The sequence below is a fragment of the Hetaerina americana genome, unplaced genomic scaffold (assembly GCF_022747635.1).
Source record: "Hetaerina americana unplaced genomic scaffold, ioHetAmer1.1.p SCAF_9, whole genome shotgun sequence".
Classification (NCBI taxonomy): Eukaryota; Metazoa; Arthropoda; class Insecta; order Odonata; family Calopterygidae; genus Hetaerina; species Hetaerina americana.
Window position 1 is genome coordinate 26,512,171 of NW_027287538.1, and position 19,047 is coordinate 26,531,217.

At 43.9% G+C, this 19,047-nt stretch overlaps 1 protein-coding gene across 1 annotated transcript in view; it reads left to right on the forward strand.

The window, feature by feature from the left end:
* Positions 1 to 19,047, forward strand: part of hth (Meis homeobox homothorax) — an 834,894-nt gene that overhangs the window by 136,985 nt on the left and 678,862 nt on the right. The window lies entirely within an intron of this gene.

A 19,047-nucleotide genomic window follows, 5' to 3' on the forward strand; every position in this document is an offset into this window, starting at 1 on the left:
AAAAAATACTGGCATTCCTCCCTCTGTGGAGGGTTATACCTATAATACTATTACTGCTGCCACCAGCGCCGCCCTGCCAGGATTTTTGGGGGAAAAGCACGGAACAAAACACAAACAGCACATTCAAACACACACACGTTTAAACCCGTAGGGATGTCCTCATTACCAAGTTGAATTATGGGATGGTTTTCGGGTCCCGGCAATGGAGTGTGAGGGATATGGAAGGGAACCGGGGGGTGGGTGGCTGTTGTGCACGCGGCCATGGGGAGATTAATTATTTTTGCAAACACGGAATGAGAGAGGAAAATAAATTACGTTTTTCAGTCGAAAAAACATATGAAGAGAGGCAGGATGGAGGTGGTCGGCGCATGGCGGGATGCGGGGGTGGGATATGTCTGTGTACGTGTGTGTGTGTGTGTGTGTGTGTAGTTCTCTATTTCCCCTCGGTTATGCATGTCTAAAGCCCGCTCTCATGCGTACATGTATTCAGGGCGTGTGTTTACGCATGCATTGGATCTCATCGGAGGGCTGGTACTTTTATACATCAACGCGTATTTTGACTCGAGCCGAACGAGTGTGATGGCGAATTTAATGCATGCGAGCGGAATGAGTTTTTAAAAATGCCGCAGATGCTGATGCCGGACGGTGGCACAGTCTGAATGCGTTGCAAATGAAGGGCAAATAAACTGCCGGTGCATTCAACCTTTATGTCATCCCCGCGCCTCTCCCATGCTCGCAACGGGATCCCGGTACTCCCATTGGCGTACAGATTACGCTTCCTGCAATATCCCGCAAATATGTAGACCCAATCACAGAGGCGACGGCTTGGTTTCCCGGAAATTATTTTCCATTTAGAGCATTTAAGCCACAAGTGAGCCACCGCTGGTGTCTCTTCCACAATTTTTGTCCCTAGGAGACCAGTGATTCTATATTTTAATGGGATGGGCATCTTGAAATTGACGGATTTTTTTTCGTAAAAAATACTGATACATGCCTGAGAGACGGCATTATTATTTCGAAGCTTCCCTGGCCTTATGTTAGTGCTTTCCCTTGTTTTAGAAATAAAATGTCGGTCATCGGGTTGGATGATCAAACCGGGTTTAATAATGTAAAAACTATTGATATAACGAGGAGTTAAGTATATATTATAAGCTCAAGTAATTTGAGACGAAGCGTCTTCGTCGTCAAGTGCTATTTTTGACGTCTTCCAAAGCCACCATCTCTGATGCATGCTGTACAGGTCCATGTACACGTAATATCAAGGACCATTTTTAACATTTTTGTTTCACATGAAAAAATTTATTCAAGTTAACTCGATATTTGTAATTTGTTTTCGTTTCTCTCACATAGTATTTATAGAGCATGTTATTGAATATTTTTGTGCTGTTTAAACCCTCTGTTGATAACTCCTCTTATCTGCGAGTATTACTTACTACATCCACACGCCAATTTCAGTTTCAGTTACAGTTTCAGTGAGGAGGCATGCAACAATAAAACTTTCCCTGCAGTCAGATTTTCTTGCCATATTGCCAAGTCAGTGGGCGCTACGTAACATTCACTACTGGAAAATATAGCAGCGTTCGCATTAGCCGAGGAATAACGATGCATTTAAACTTCTGGGTTCGAAGTCGTCGCTTGCCCAGCGGCACGCCGGGTCGGGCGCAGCCCGGCGTGCCTCTCAGACTGTCCGGTGAGGAGGAGGAACACGGTGGCAATAAATATTAAAGCAGCCGGCATCGTAGGCCCACGCCCATTTTGACGGGTCTCGAACTCACGGAGATCATTGTACACGGATCAGTCTCTGCACGGTCCCTTCAGCTCGGCCCAACCCCACCGCAAGACACTCGGGCGAAGGGATGGCGCGCGGTCGGTCGTATGAATATTTATCGCCTGGGTCATTTTATTTTTTAAGCATTCGCAATGGCTGAGCATGTCTACGGGGAAGTGAAAAGGCCTTAATGCTGTCATGGGGATAAAGGGCGCTTAGAGATAGAGACGGGGACGATGGGGAAGAAATGCGGTTGAGGTAGAATTTGAGGATAAAAGTCGCTAAAGAAACGACGTAACTGGGCCGTATGTAATGAGAACAATTCATTTTGCGAGGTGACGTAAAGTAAGTTTAAGAAAACTGCTCCGATTGAGATAGGTTAATGGAAGCATCCGAATCGAAACTCGAGATTCCGTCATAGGAATGCCTGGAGTGTCTACTCAACCTTTCAAATGTGTTGTAATGGTTTTTTAAGGATGGAATAAATCAACATGGAAAGGAAAAGTTTACTTTTCAGATATTTGGGTATTTTTAATTAAATTGGGATCAATCCATTGGGGGATGGCGATCCAAGTGGAATAGAAGCTGCAGTGGCAACAAGAATTTTGATGTACGATAAAGGTCTGAACAGTCACCAAAGAAATAATGTATCATTATTTAAATGTAGACTTTTTTAGATTACTTAATTGTTTTGCGTGTTTATTTTAGTTAGTGTTGTAAGTAATGAAGGCTAAGTTATGAAAGTACATATATTATAAAAGAAATGTTTTAAGAAACATGCTAGGAAGAGGAGTTGAAATGAGTGGAAAAGGATTTATCGTGAAAATAATTACAATGGATGTTGAAGCTATCTCTCAATCTCTTGTCTCAAAACCAATAGTGCGTGGGATTATTATGAACCTTCAGAATACCCCATATTTGGGAATTGTCTCAACAAAATATGCAAATTGCTCATATGCGTATGTTTTGGATATCAACTTAACGCTCTTGTTCTTTCCGCCACTTTCACGCTAGCTCGTTTTCATTTCCCTATGTAGGAAGCAAATGCAAATGAAGCTGTAAATCCGAAATTAAATTACCAATCATTCATGTTTATCAGGGGCACGCTTCTTTAAGCTAAGAGTTGGTTTATAAATCTTAAACGTAAAATAGACCTCGAATTGCTGTGTAAAATACGCCTTGTATTACTATCAGTAGATTCCATATGTGCTAATCAGAAGTGCTTGCAAATACTGATTTGTAGCTCCGTCTCGGGTTTGAATATTTGTTTCCGGTTTTAGAGCGTAAAACACTGAAATAATAAAGAATGAACAGGGAGTGTAGCATTTTTTTCATCCCACCGCCGGCACAGCGATCGGCCCAAAGATTGGTTTTTATTGACGGGGGAAAAGAGAAATGAAATTCGCACAATGAAGACCATGGTACCATCTAACATCTATACACTACCTCGAAAGGGCGTGTGGCTGGGGGTGTTGGATCACCAGCCATTCTATTTTATCTACTCCAGAATTTCCACCCACATGGCACCCCGTGATAAGGCACTTGGACGCGGGGGGGGGGGGGGTGACCGGGCACCATTCGTACAATATCCGTTACACAAATTACTAATATGATACTGTAAGTAACTGCTGCACTGACTACATTAAGAAGAAAAATAAGGAGGCCCATTAAAAAGGTCAGGCTCACATGCAATGCTGTCACTAATATCCAGAGAGTATCCTACTCAAACGGAACGAGAAATTCACAAATTCATTACATCTATGATTTTATTCCCACGACATCCTACCATAAAAAATTTATCTTATGTGGGACAGCCTTACTAGGAACCTTTACCGTTGCCTTCGAAGAAGTTGTCTCTGCCGGTATTAGATTAGGCAGTTTTTCTCATGTGGAGGGCGCAAGGTGTACTTTTGTCGCCATGGTTAGAAGTGATGACAGACTGGCTGTTCGGCTTCGAAAGGAAGAAGTCCGATCGGATTTAGATAGGATAGGTAATTTAAAATTTGACGAGGGCATTACGAACTCCGTTTGATCCGTGGCACGGAGCGACTACATCAGGATACGCAGGGGTTAGGGATAAAGTGGTGAAAAGGGAGAGGAGTAGGAGGAGGGAAGGAAGGAAGAAAGAGAGGGAATTAAGGCTTGGGCGGTTCTTGCAAAAGCTCGTCCACCATCCAAACAGTCATTGGTTGCTGGTTTTGCTGTCTGCTCGCGATACAACCCTTTCCCTCCCTTCGCTCTTCTGTCCTCCCTATAACTTCTCCCATCCAACCCCTCCCCCAAGGACGCCCCTGTCCCACCCTCCATCCCACAATCCCCCCCTCTGTTTCTCCATCCCCCTCTTACACTATCACCCCTTTTCCTTGTTTGCGGTTGGTGCCATGGAAAGGTTCCTTTTTTGCATTCCGGGTTGGGTTGTGGGGGTTGGGAAGGGGAGAATGGGATAAGGGGGGAGGATGGGATGAGGGGGGAGGATGGTGCTGAGGGGGGGGTTTGAATGTTTTACCCTTCGCGGTTCCGAGCGTAGCGGGGGGAGGGGGGTGGGGAGAGTTTGACTGCAGGGGGGCGGGGCTTAAAACAGGGGGGAGGGCAAGGGGGCTGTATGTGCGTCTGGCCTCCCCTCCTCCCTTTGCATCCCACCCCCTTCCTTGTAACGAAAGAGTGGGGAGGGGGGTAGGCAAGGGTGGTCGGAATGGAGGGAGGGTTAAAGAAACAGGTTTTATAACTCTGCTTACTTCTCCCACCCTCCTCCCACTTCTCTCCATCCTATTCCTCCTCCTCCCCTGCACTTTACCTACACCTCCTCGCTTCCCTTGCTCTTTACACCCCGGCACCATACAATTTTTCCATCTCACCTCCTCCCAACCCCTTCCTCTCCTACCACCCAGCCTCGCAATCTTATCCACGCAACATAGTCCCGTATATTCTATTCTCCCTATCCCTCCCTCCCCACCACAGCCTCACTCCACTTCGACTCCATGCCCCCTCTACACGAGAGTCGCTACAAAGCTGCAGCCATTATTATGTGGCGGGTTAGGATCGCCTTGGGTATCGAATCTTAGGGCGTCCGCTTCCCGTCTGAGATAGATAGGTACAGCGCGACATAGGCCTCCCTCGGAACATGGAATGCCGCGCTTGTAGCGCAATGGTGAAGAAAATGCACCGAGTGCCTTCGTTTAACAAAAACAGTGTGTGACTACATATGCAAGGGCACACACACACAAACGTGCATATATTTATATACATATATATATATATATATATATATATATATATATATATATATATATATATATATATATATATATAAACACAGATGTAGATTTTTAGAATATAGAGACACAAAGAAAGGACACTCACAATTTGTTATTTTACGTTTCGACAGCACGGCTGTCGTCTTCAGAATTCTGAATTTCTGAAATGGCTGATTTCTTTGTGTCTCTATATTCTAAAAATCTACATCTGTGTTTTTATATATTTGTGTGTCGCCGAAGAGCGTTCCATTTCGAAGATATTATATATATATATATATATAATAATGGGCTGACACAACATAACACAAATAGAAAAGAATAGACACATATAAAAGAACACTTACACGGTAAATTGTTCGAGCTTTCGGCCCTCTCAGGGGCCTTCTTCAAGAGAGTCTCTCTTGAAGAAGGCCCCTGAGAGGGCCGAAAGCTCGAACAATTTACCGTGTAAGTGTTCTTTTATATGTGTCTATTCTTTTCTATTTGTGTTATGTTGTGTCAGCCCATTATTGTGCCGCTCGTATGAGTTTTTCCGGACAATCGTTATATATATATATATATATATATATATATATATATATATATATATATATATATATATATATATTAATATATATATATATATATTTATTTATTTATCTATATTTATATGTTAAACACGGGCAATAAACCTTAAGGTCGGTTTGGTAGGTGATGGTAGAGTTCACCCAGTACTAGGCCCGACGGCGTGTGAAATTCACACATCAGGGTAGGGAGGCCAGTTACTTTCCCTGTGCCGGTGATGGTTTCCTAGGAAGATCTGATACCCGACAAATAAAATATCTTGGGTACTAGTATAGCTGCAGGTGCCCTGGAATCGAACCCGGGCCCTCCGGTCAGTAGTCCAACGCTCTACCCCTGGGCTACCAAGACCCCCCCCCACACACACACACATATATATATATATATATATATATATATGTGTGTGTTTGTATTTATAAGTATATATATATATATATATGCATATATATATGTATATATATACATATATATGTATATATATATATATATATATATGTATATATATACATATATATGTATATATATATGTATATATACATATACATATATATATGTGTATATATATGTATATACAGGTATATATGTATGTATATATATGTATATATATATATACATATTATATATATATATACTATATATATATATATATATATGGTATATATATGTTAATACAGGTATATATATGTATGTATATATATGTATGTATATATGTATATGTATATATTTATATATATATATATGTGTATATATATACAAATAAAGTGAACTTCAGGTAAGTTAAATTTAAAAGAAAAACAACTGAGGAATAGCTCCGAATGGAATAAAAATTCTAGCGTCGGGTTGCCCGCGGTTTTGGCTTTCGAGTTAAGTATACGTAGCAGCACACACTCGCCGGCGGGTGGTTGTGGGATGTGTGAGGGGGGCCGAGTAAGGGAGGAGTATGACGGGACGAGAGGGAGTGACACCTAGCGTGTTGTGTTGGTACGCTCCCGTGTTAATGCGTTTTTATTCCACGGTTCGCAGTTTTATTCGGGCGCTTCTCAAATATTTTTTTCTTCCCTTTCCCTCCGTGGAACGCCTCCGCCCTCAACCCCCCCCCCCCCCGCCCCATCAATTCTCCCGCTCCACTTTCATTTTTTTCCGTGTGTTAAGGTTTTTATTTTTATTTATATATTAATTTTTTTAGAACACTCGTGTGTTTTCTGTTTCTCCTCCCTCTATCTCTCTCTCTCCCTTTCTTTTGTCTTATTTGGAGAGTTGGCGTCGTTTCGTTGGGTCGGGGTGTAAATGTTTGAACACCGGTCCGAAAACATGTGGGGCGTGAAAAAATAGGAAAGGGGCGAATAGTAATGTAGGGGGGTGGGGGAGCGGGGGAGGTTTCAGGGCACACACGGGCAGGGAACGAGTGGGAGAAATTGGGAAGGGGATCGGGTGATGAAGGAGTGGGAGGAGGAAGATGGATAGACGAGAGCAGGTTTGCGGTTTTCTGTCCATGGAGGTACTTTTCCCTAAACCGACATGGTTTTTTTTTATTTTTCCGCTGGTCTTAAATTTTTTTCTCGGATCATAGGAAAAATTATTATTTTCCTTCGCAAAAAGAAGTGAAGTCCCTGGCCACATTAATCCGGGGAGTAATGCGGCAGACTTTCTCGTTACGTATAATTGACATCAACATGCTGTTTCCATGTTTTCCAATACTTAGATAGTTTTTTCGTGCAAGAACCCTCATCGGTGGTTCGGTCAATATCCGGCGCAATTGTCTGATATGTTTATTAAAATTGCGGAGACGGGAGAGATTGTTGTTGGGAAGAGTTCCATACATAAAAGAGAGAGCCTGGATGTATGAAGTTGGTAAAATAATTGAATGAGTTTATGAAACTTTTGGTTTGGAATAAGACTGAAGCTGCTAAAAGGGGAGAGGATGGTGTTTTAAGGCAAAGGCAGGCTCTCGTGGCCAAGTTTGTTTGTTTAAGTAGTACGTAATGATGATTCTAATTTATCTCTAGTTGACGTGAGTAGCAGCTTTTACTGTCTCTTAATATTTTTCAAAAAGAAGACATCGTAAACCTATCCGTACCACAGTCTATCACTCTAATCTTAAATGGATGATTGTGTCCTCCATAGTAATTCATTTACATCTGCATAATACCCCGCAAGCCGCTGCAAGGGCGTGTGGTGGGGGGTGTAAGGCCAACATCCGTAGAAGAGAGAACAAAACCACATCCAAAATCAACACATCCATGCAAACCTATACCCACAGTGGCGTACACATTCATGCAGAAATCCTTTCAACTAACACGCATGCAAATACATGTACATTATTTAATGGCATTCTAATGCGGTCACGCGGGAAGGGTTTTGATAGCAAAACACACGAGGTTAGTGAAAGTGCGTGTAATTGAGTTGAACTAATCGATCCCTAGAGGCAGAGGGTGGAAAGTGGAATTTTTGCTATCTATTACCCTGCTGTTTCTATCCCGTAATTTCCGTGAGAAGAAGAAGTCCTTGAGTAATTTATGATTTTTTAAATGTCCTGAACGCCTTTGTAAAACTGGAAGATGTCAAGTTTACCTTTGCCATTCGGCCGAAATATCAATCTTTGTTTTTCGAGGGGATCCCACGTCAAATCTTTCTACAATATTTTCACTTTGCTATCCGTGTCTTTGCTATCTTCTGTGACAAACGCCCCTGCCACACTCCTTCCCGTTGGTTTGCAGGATATCATGTTCTCGTAAATGTAGAGGTCATGTATTTTCGCATGAATCAATCCCACGGTGAAGTGCTGGGGTGGAAAATCAACAAGAAGCCCAATATTGCTATTGCGTCCACACTATGCTGTGCATGAGTATTTTTTAAGCTTTATCATTGTACTACATTCCTTTTCTTTTACCCGCATTGTTACTGCGAAACAGAGTCTAATATCAAATATACCGGAATTTCGTATGCGTTCAGAACCCCTATCAGGCTACAATCAGAAGTTTTATTTGTATTCCTGTCCGAAATTGAGCTTATCATCACCTTGCTCCATCCAAGTGGATATGAGCAGGCCCCAACCCGTCTCGCCGAGGCATGCTCCTCCAACGTCTGAGTAGGAACACGCCCAAATTCGCGACTGGATTCCACGCAGTAATACGGCTATCGGAAGTGTATATCGGCAGCGTGTCCTTTCGTTTGTTTAATTCCCAGCCGCGCCAGGGTATTCATGTGGATTTGTTCCCTCTTCCCCCGATCTCCCATCCCGTTTGTTGGGCGTCCCGATGCTGACTCGTCCGCCTCCACGGATCATGTGGAAGGATTCCTGAGCGAGTGGCTTATGGCAGGGGGTGTGCATGTGGACAGAGGGGGAGGAGCGTGGTGGCGTGTTGGAAGTCGCAAGGGTTTGCAGCGGGGGTGGATGAAAGAGAGAGGAGGGAAAGTGGCAAATGAGGGGATGGAGATAATCGTGCGGAAGAGAATGAGCGGGGACAAGACTGGCAAGGGTTTGGAGCGGGGGTGTGTGTGGCTCGGGTGAGGGAAAGGGTGTGGGGAAGTTTTGGGAACCAGAATGAAGGGATGTTGAGGGAGGAGAGAGAGGAGGGAAGGGGTTGTAAAATGGCGCGGAGGCGGAATGGAAATTTCGTCCTCCATCTCGTCCCCTCTCCCCGCCCGCACCTACCAACCGTCCCCCTTCCTCCTCCCCCCCCCGTAAACCCTCTCCGCTCTTTCCCTCTTGCCACTCGCAAAGTGATTAAAACAATTAATCATAGCGGGAGTCGTTTTTGGATTTTGTCGGAGTGTACGGCAGTTTCAGGAGGGGGTGGATGTCTGGGGGAAGGAGGAGGATAGGGTGTTTGGATGGAATGTGTCGGATTTGAAACGGGGAGGGAAAAGGGGTGGATGGCGTGTTTCAGGAGGTGCGGGGGGTGGTGGTGGCTGGGAGGGGGTATTTTCTCCGTAGCATCAGCCGTCATCACCAGTCCCCCCCCCCCCGGTTTTAGACCACGTCACCACCACCCTTCCCTCCCACCTCCCTTCTCGCGACCCCTCCTCCTCTTTGCCACCCCCCCACCCTTCGTCCCTGGAAGACCTATCCCTTTCGCCCGCCCCTTGCACCCCGTCCTCCCTGCATGCCCCGGTGCACATCCGCACGAAACTGGTAGGATCCCTACTCTCCCTCAAACCCTGGTTTCTCCGGACTCCTTTCACCTCTAGAGATACCAACCCTTTCTTTTCGGTGATAATGCAAAGAAGCTGGATTCTGAGTTTCTCACGTAGGTTCGAAGTAATTTGCCATAAAAAGAACAGTGATCTCATATTGAAGATGGACACTCTCTCCCGCACATACTGAGAGCTGAAAGATATTTTCCGGAATATTTACGGAAGGTATTAAGAAGATATTTACGGAAGGAAAACCGTAGTCCTTCGTTTTGAATTGAAGAATTAATTCTCCACTTTTGCGTGTTGAAATTCAACTCTCTGAAGCATGTCAGTGAAAGACACGCCCTCACTTGCTTCTGTTGCGTGAATACTAAGCCTATGCACATTTACATTTTTTGCTATCCTTAGCTTTAACGACTGTAGAAGTTTAAGTCAAAAGGGTTGGTATGTCGGAAAAACTTATTTCAGTCTCATATTAGCTTACAAGGCATAAATCTAAATATTTCAATGTTTGAAAAGTATATTTAGAAGAATCCTAATTTTCCCTTGCATTTGCATCGCCAATGGCAACTCATTTCCTCTGCCGAGGGTTATGCATTTTCCGTCGGCCATCTCACCAAGGGCAGTTGCACCGAAAATTATTTTCATGCCACTCCTGGAATTTTGTGGTTATCACGTTCTATATGCAAAATAAAATTGCAGTCAGTTAACTAATAGGCATTTATTTGAATTTTGTGTGAAAAAATGCCAGGATTATTCATTCAGTGAGGCATTTTTTAATCGGGTACTTATGACACGGTGGTGTTCAAATTATATATCTATTTTTTCTGCACACAGGGAAAAGAACTGGTCCCCCTACCCTGATATGTGAATTTCACAAGCCATATATATATATATATATATATATATATATATATATATATATATATATACATATGCATATACATATATATATATATACACATATATATATACATATATATACGTATATATATACATATATATATACACGTATATATATACATATATATACATATATATATATATATATATATATACATATATATATATATATATATATATATATACACATATATATATACATATATATATATATATATATATATATATATATATATATATATACATATACATATATTTGTGTACACACACGCATACACTTTGAGGAACGCAAATGTGTCGCAGTTGCGCCAGGAAAGCTTTATTTTTATAATTTTACTCCAAAAATACCTGAAATTTTGATTTACTCCCTTGCACCATAGGCCAAAAATTTTATTTTCTGCCAAAAATGGGACCGTTCAAGTTTGTAATTCCAATGCACACGTAATGTTTTCCGGGTCGTACTAGTGATAAATAGCCCTTATACATATTGATGCACGCTAGGTTACCATTCCGTGGGGCAATCACCCAGGGGGGAGATCCCAAAAGGGAAACGAATAATAAAATGAATATGAGCTCTCGGGCATTATCAGTTCAGCTTGCCTGCGTCCTTTCCTTCGCTCGGTCCGCTCTCCACGGGCGTCGTCGCTCCCGTCACTCCCGCTTCATCCCCGGGACGTTTTCTCCCGCCTTTGTTCCCCTTCTCCCACTCGTCACTACGCCACCGTCCCGCCACGCACCCACCCGACCCACCCTCCGCCCCTTCAACCCTTATCTGCCCCCTCCAACCCCCTAGCCATCCCTCACCCCACCCTCTAATCTCATTGTCTTGAGGCACCCGGGCATGGGTTCCCGATTTCCTTTTGCTCCGATCCTCCTCCTCCTCCCCCTCTATCTTTTGCATGAGGGATTCCGACCGTGCTCAAGGGAGTGTGCATTCAAACAATTATCCTTACGAGCTCTCGGTTGGGGAGAGAACCGGGGGAAGTTGTTGGGGCTGCGAAAAGAAAATGTCTTTTATTCCTGGCGTAGGGCTAATGGCGCGAATGAAAAAGAGATGGTTGGCGGGGTGGAGTTGGGAAAGGGACCTGAGGGCTTTATAAGTATACGGGTATGGACGGGAAACTCTGTCCTCCCGTCCAATTTGAAATACATGCTGATAACATTTGCATGTTAGCGGAGGGAGATGTTTCCCTAACTTGCGGCTCTTGCTTTAAAAGGCTAACTCTATGTGATTCCCTTTCTGCTATTGGCTTTACCGCCCTTTTCATAGAGTGAAACTGAAAAAGATTTTATGGTCTTAAATCTTTTTGCCAAGCCTACACCTATTTCCTGGCAACGAAAAAGTGACGGATGCCACGAATAAGTAACTTCATTTTATTTCTCCAGTTACGTGGAAGAAAAAGTTTCTTCATAATTTTCTACTTTGAAATAAGGCACGAATTCTTACTGAAGCTTTTTTTTCCAAAACTCTGGGCGATTTATCATCTTTTTCCTTTTATATTTTTGTCATCGTTCGAAATCAGTTTTCGAATTCCCAATTTGCAGAAAACTGTGAATTTGTGGTAGATGATGGAATAATACTATGTATGTAGATATTAATAATAAAATTTCATTGCCTTTAATCTAAAAATACCTCTCTCCGTTGTTTGATGTGCGATATGTTTGTGGTGCTTCATAACATTTTTAATGTGATGTTGTTAAGCAATTGTGTCTAAAACTCGTTTAATCGCACATAAAGAAACGATTTTTCAGGTCAACAAGGTGGCATAGCCTAATTTCTGGGTACAGGGGTATCATTAACTGATGGAAACAGATAATCGCAGTAGATCCACAGTAGTTACAAACGGTTTGCTGCACGAGAAAGTCAGGACGGAATAATTGGCACACGCCTTTCGGAGTTTCTCAGTTAATTAAGGCGTATTACGATTTAAAATAATTTCTTGGCCGATACCCCGCGAGGTTAAGTGTAATCGTTGTAACCATTTTTTATTTCTTTTCGCTGCGGGGATCACTGAGGCATTGGATCCCCATGGCGGGGAAGTGCGGTGAGGTGATATGGAGGGCGAAGGAGGGACTAATGCCAGTCCAAATGCTAGGAAGAGAAATCCTCCCGTGGGAGCGAACTGGGTGGGGGTTGTGTGTGACGGTTGGGGGCGCTGGCTGCGAAAGCACCTCCCCGGGCCACCTCTAACCCCCCTGCCGCTCACCGCGTGGAATCCGAAGCATTCACAATATTTGGAATTAAAAAGGAGAAGGGTGCGTGCGAGGAGAAAGAAGAGGAGGGAGTTTGGAATGGGACCGGGCCACGGCAGGTCCGGGACGGATTGGGGGAGTGGAGTAGGAGGAGGAAGTGCCTGGGGGTGGGGGGAGTGGGTGGAGGCTTTAGTTTTTAGTTCTTCACGCACACTCCACACCGCACCCAGGATCGCGGGCGAGGGAGCGGCAGGAATTGGCCGACGGGAGAAGGAGCGTGGGAGGCGGCGAGGAGGGTCGCCGGAGAATGGTTGGGCTGGACGCTCCAGAATGCGGTGGTGCTCTTTCGTGGGGAGGAGGGAGTATGGGCGAGTTTCACGGTGTTGTAGCCGTGTGGGCGTCGTGCGATTGGGTGGGGGGGGGGCTGAAGGGAGAATCCTAGGGTCGAAATAGTATGGGGCGGCGGCACGGATGGAATTGAAAGTGCTAATGGGAGGCTGGCAGGCGAGAGGGTGGGAGGTGAGAGGCGGATGAACGTGGGGAGGAGAGCCGGGAAGGGAGAGAACGGATGCGATGGAGAGCGAGTGAGTGAGAGGGAACGAGAACGAGAGGGATAGATGGCTCCCGAGTAGACAACGCCCTCAATAAATGAAACTCGCTTCGCGAATTGGATCCGTTCCCTCTGGAACACTCGGAAAGGGGTCGGCGAGGAGAGGGTGGCCAATCTTCTCCCCTACCCTCCCGCAATGTTTCGTCTTCTGTTTTATTCGTGCCGTAAACCATAAGTATGTTCTTGTCATTTAGAAGATGTAACCTCATATCCTAATGTTCCACTTTGAAAGCTCATTATCTGTTGAATTGCTGCGTTGGTTTAGACAAATGTGTTAACCTGCATGACGAGAAAATATTTTTTCGTAACCTTCAACATGGTAATGTGTGAAGTTAAGATTGCTATAAATGTGCTAATGCTTATCTGATTTAAAATCTCAAATAGTTGAGGAGCCGTATGTGTGATGGTAGATGATACAACTGGGATTTAATGTGTTAGCAGTAAAATCTGTTTTTTCACATTACTCCAAAAATGGATGTCTCTGAGATATTATGTCTCCAACAACTCCTCTTCATAGAGGAAGTTATTCATAGGCGGTTAATTTTCGTCCATGGAAGAAAACTTTAGGCCAGGTTTAATTCTCGGCAGCTGAAATGAAAAATATTCGTTGTGAAAGATCTTAAGTGCAGTAAGTTAGTATCAATGTTGATTTTATTGTTATGTTCCTTTGGTAATGCATCATTGGTAATGGTTCAGGGCATCGCCATACTTTTGGAATTCGCTCGGAAGTCACCGAGCCAATGTTGTCGATTGTATACTTAATGTTTCATAGATATCTGTTTGTATTATCTTCTCTTTTCTCGCACGAATCAATAATACACAACGCGGCGAAATAATTCACGTCTCATCAATCCGTTTTTCCCTAAATTGTTCACGTGAGTTAACGATTTTCGCGGCCTATGCGCCGATTGACTGCGGAGATACTCTTTTCCGCTGGAAATGTCCGTGTATTCGCCCACTTCTTTCCCACTGAACTAAATATTCCCATTCCTGCCGCACTCTTCATTCCTATCTCTCTCTCTCTCTCGCTCATTCCATTCCTCGTCACCTCGCCTCTCTCCATTCATTCTTCCCTCCGTCGCACTCCGCACGAACGAACGCCGCCTCACCGACCCACCCCGAGAGGCAATAGCTGTCACTCCTTCACCTCGCCCTACCTCCCCGCCCTCCACCGCCTTCCCTCATCCGCTCCCCTTCGGCTCGCCACACCCCTCCGGGGTGTCGTAGCAACCAAGAGTTGTGAGCGCCTACCCCGCAGGCACAAGCGTGGAGAACGGTGAGAATTCTGCGGTATCCGGTACCTTTGGGATAAGGCCCTTTTGCCCTCTCCTGCCCTTTAGATAGGCCCTTTTCGGGAGTGGGGTCGTGTGTGTGCGTGCGAATGTGTCCGTATGTGTGTGTATGCCTGTGTGGAGGTGCAGGAATGATGTGGGATAGGATAGGTGAGGAGGAGGGGCGGAGGGAGCGTAAGGTTTTGGTTGGTTTAAGGATAGGTAATCCATGGAATACCTGGTGACAAAAGTCTGCGGAGGTCTTTTGAAGAGGGAAAAGGTTTTTGGGGGCAAGGGGGGCCCGTCCTTCGTTTCCATTTTGGGAGTTCCCGCTCTCCCTTCTCGTCCTAACTCCCAACCAACTCCTCCCCCATGACGCTGTTGGGATTTAAAAAGGAAAGCCCAATAGTAAACAAGGGGAAGTAACTGCGGTGTTAAAGCTGGGAGGGGGGAGCAGGTAAGGGAGAGAGGATATGGGAAGAAATCTTCAGGCGTGGAGTCCCTGGGGCCGGACACGGGAAATTAGGCGGCTTTTGGAGTTCTTTGAACCTGGGTCTCGGAATCGAAGGAATCATTACTCCAATTTAGATATGCTTGAATGCATGTTACCAGCAAAAAGCTTGCGTTTTTTTGACGAATAGGGTTGCATCCTCTCAGTACTTTTCCGATTTATTAATATCATTGCCATTAGGAAGATTCATACTGGGAATGAATTGGCATTTATCGTAAGCAACTTTCGTTAATGCAAAGAATGCACCCTACAAAATAATCTTATATTATGCCATCCATATATTATTCAAGAAATGTCTCCAATGGTAGGGGGGCGGTATAATTTTTTAAAATATTTTACTGCACAGATATTTTGATGAAATTTTATAAATGACATGTTAAGTGTGAGGACGTTTACTTTAATTTCAATGTCATTTTTATGCATGAAATCTTCATGAGATAACTGTTTAGAAAAAAATAAAACATGTAATACTTATGTTGAGCCTAAAATAAGTAAAACCTGTCGTTAAATCCCTGTAAATGTGAGTTATAATTGATTTGCCGGATAAATGTGTCCAAGAGTGCTGACGGCTGAAGTTAATAATGCATCAGGTTAACTAGCTAGAAGTGAAAGGGTTCAATTTGAACCCGAATGGATTCACTTTATCTCATCGAACAATAATGCATACATACATATATATACATTTCCTGTACGCAGTCCTTCGAACAAAAGACGAACATTCTGGGGCCGAAATCATTCGCGTTACATCCGCTTCAAACCAGATTTTGGGGTGATATCTTTTCATCAGATGAGAGTCCTCAGGAAACTTTCTCGCTATCTCCTCCACACCCATCTCTCCTCCACCATAAAATGTCCCATCTTTCCTCTCATCTCTCCTCCAAAACTACTGCTTCTCCTCCACTACTTCCCATTTTCTCTTCCTCTACTCCGGATTCATCTTCACCTCCTCCACTCCACCGCCGTCTCCGTCCCTCCCTCTTCACCACTGCTATATCCTTCTCCCCATCTTCCTCCTCGCCGCCTCTCCTCTCCGCTCTTCACGCAGCTTTACGGCTACAGCCCAACTGTTGCTCCACATCTTTACACCCCTATTACAGTCCCCAGAATCCACATTCAGAAGCCTGCCCACCCTCCTCCCTCTCTTGCCCTATCTCTCTCTCCCTCCCTCCCTCTCTTTCTCTCCTTGCTCTCTTTGCAGCGCTATAGTTTCTTCCGCGACCCTCTTCCCATTCACCCTCCGCCATTGTACCCGCTGCCCTCGTCTTCTCTTGTCCCTCCAACCTCTCCCCTCTCAGCAGACGTCCCCGAGGACATTTCGGGGTCCCTATTACCAAGGAAAGTGTGGAGGGAAGGGGTAGCTTGGGGTATAGTAGTGTGGAGGAGTAAGAGTATTGGGGGGGCAAAGGCAAACAAGTCCCTCAACCCCTCTCTCTTTTTTTTCCTTCTCCCCACTCTCTCCCCTCAGACGCCCGCTTTTACTATCGCCTTCTCTTTTCTCGCTAGATATGGGAAATCCATTACCCTTCCCCCCCCCCCCCTGCTCACCAAAACTTCCCTCGCCTCTTCTCGAAAGAGGAGAGTTTGTATGTGCGCGCCCCGTAAGGAAAGTGCAGTCTCATACCGCAAGCAGTTAGCAAAGGTGTTGAAAGTTACGGTTTTCGGAAGTTAGTGTTACTAAAATGTCTTGAACTTCGACTCGGTTGGACGAAGAGACGGGCCCGCTCGCTTCTTCTTCTCCTTCCGTTTCTCTTTCCACTCCGTTGAAAGTGCCACTATTCTCCATCCCTAGGAATTCTTTATGGTGTCATTGCGTTCGGTTTTGTGACCAATAAAATTGTCACCGGGACATTCTCAGCGGCGGAATGCACACTGAGTTCAAGTTCTTGAAGCCATTGGCTTGTGTGTCTTCCCCACGCAAGCTGGTTAACGTGGGCACGATATTTTCAGTTTCTTACAGTATATTTTCCGCATCATTTTCATATTCAGCGTTAACCAGGTATAATATGTATTTATTTAACGTCTTTATCTGGACGTGATTGAGGATATATAGTATCTTCTTCCGAATACGAATCCAAACACCCATGCTGGTGGAGGTAAACTCATGTAGGCGGGAATCGAACCTACGACCTCTGGGTTGGCAAGGGAAAGAATATTTAAGATGGCAAAAGTTCAGGTGTTATTGTCAAAGTGCTTTGTTTCCAGCTAGCGTGATTAAGGCCATGCTTGATTTCATATTGTGAGTTAAATTTAATAAAATAAGAAAAATATTGCATTAATCGCGTGTTGTCTAGTTTTACAGTATCGTATAGATTGAATTCGAATTTCTTGTTTTTTTAAAAGTATTTTTCCCTTTTGCATTAGGTTAACCGTGTAATTTTTGGTTTTCTTGTATTTACGTAATCTTGCAAATATGAAGATGGGAAATGTAGGTTTGGATAGATTGATGCGCAAACTAAAAAAGGTATATATGCCAGTGCTTAGAACTTTCTTGAACAGATTGTATCATAATTTACTCTTCCATTATTCGCTAAAATGCACCCTTTCCAAATGAAACGGTCATAGTTCCATTTTGATCTTGGGCAATGAATTACCACTGCTGATAAAATGTCAGGCTTTATAGAAGCTTCTTAAATAGTTTTGAAGCCCACCATGGAGCTTATCGTTACCCGTCCGGCGCAGCAAATTTTATAGGTGCAAGTTTGTACTTGAGTGGACCATAAAAAAAAATCGAATTTCGAAACAAGTGGCTTACGGCCTGGGTAATATTTCCCATGCCCTCTCCACCTTAATAGATTTGTTTTATTGCACTGGATCACTCATAAAAAAATACGGCAAGGCGCCGTTTTACCGAAGTACCCATTCAAGTTATAACGCTCGAGCAGCGTTTCTTTAAGACCCTTTTTAATAAGAACAGGTGTCATCTCGGGGTCGAATTGGGTCAAGGTGATCCAATACGACTCCGCAAGACTTGAAGTGAAAGGGGGATTATCATGCACCAACATCATTATTGGACTGTCAATTTTAACAGCAAGACGTTTGATTTCGCACATTCGCAACCGTGCAGGTGACTTTATGCATACTATCCTAAAGCAGTCTCGTTGCCGCTAGTCTCTTCACCTGCAGTAGGTCGCCAAGTTAGCACCGTGAATACTCCTCAAATTCACCGTCCTCGGCTCCCTCCTTGAGTGCCCTTAACGCTCATTCTTGTCCTCGACAAAAGGTGGCGAATTATAAATCTCGCCATTACTTTCACCATAGCATATACCCCCTTTCACGCCCGTTTTTATTCGTAGCAAAAAAAGACGGCTCGAGCATTAGGCCGACAGCTGAATCTTATTCTCTATTCCGAATGACAGGGCTTAAAAAATGAAACTGCATTTCTTCTTTTATCACGAGGCGTGTGCGTACTGATATAAAATGTCGTGAACGCTGCGAATAACTTACTCCACGATTTATGTGCCGTTGAAAATATATATATTGCGATTTTATTCCCCTGTGGTGCTACCATGTTTTCTTATTGTTTGGGGATTTTATGTATCTCATGTAGTATATTTTTGTGTAGGGGGGGAGTGGGGTTGGGGTTGCCGATACATCGGTCGCATTATATTTTCTGCGGTGGTTAAAAGTCCTCATTTGGACATAGTCATGTTTTTATTTATATCATCTACTTCGCGTGAAAGTTATTATCATATGCACTCCTGGGTTTTATTATTGTTTTGATTTCGTGCGTGCTTATTTCCTATTAAGTGCAAATACAGCAAGATGGAATGAATATTTGTAGCAAATTTATTTTTGCGTTGAAATGGAGCCCTCAATTAGAGGTTCTGTTCCTAGATGTT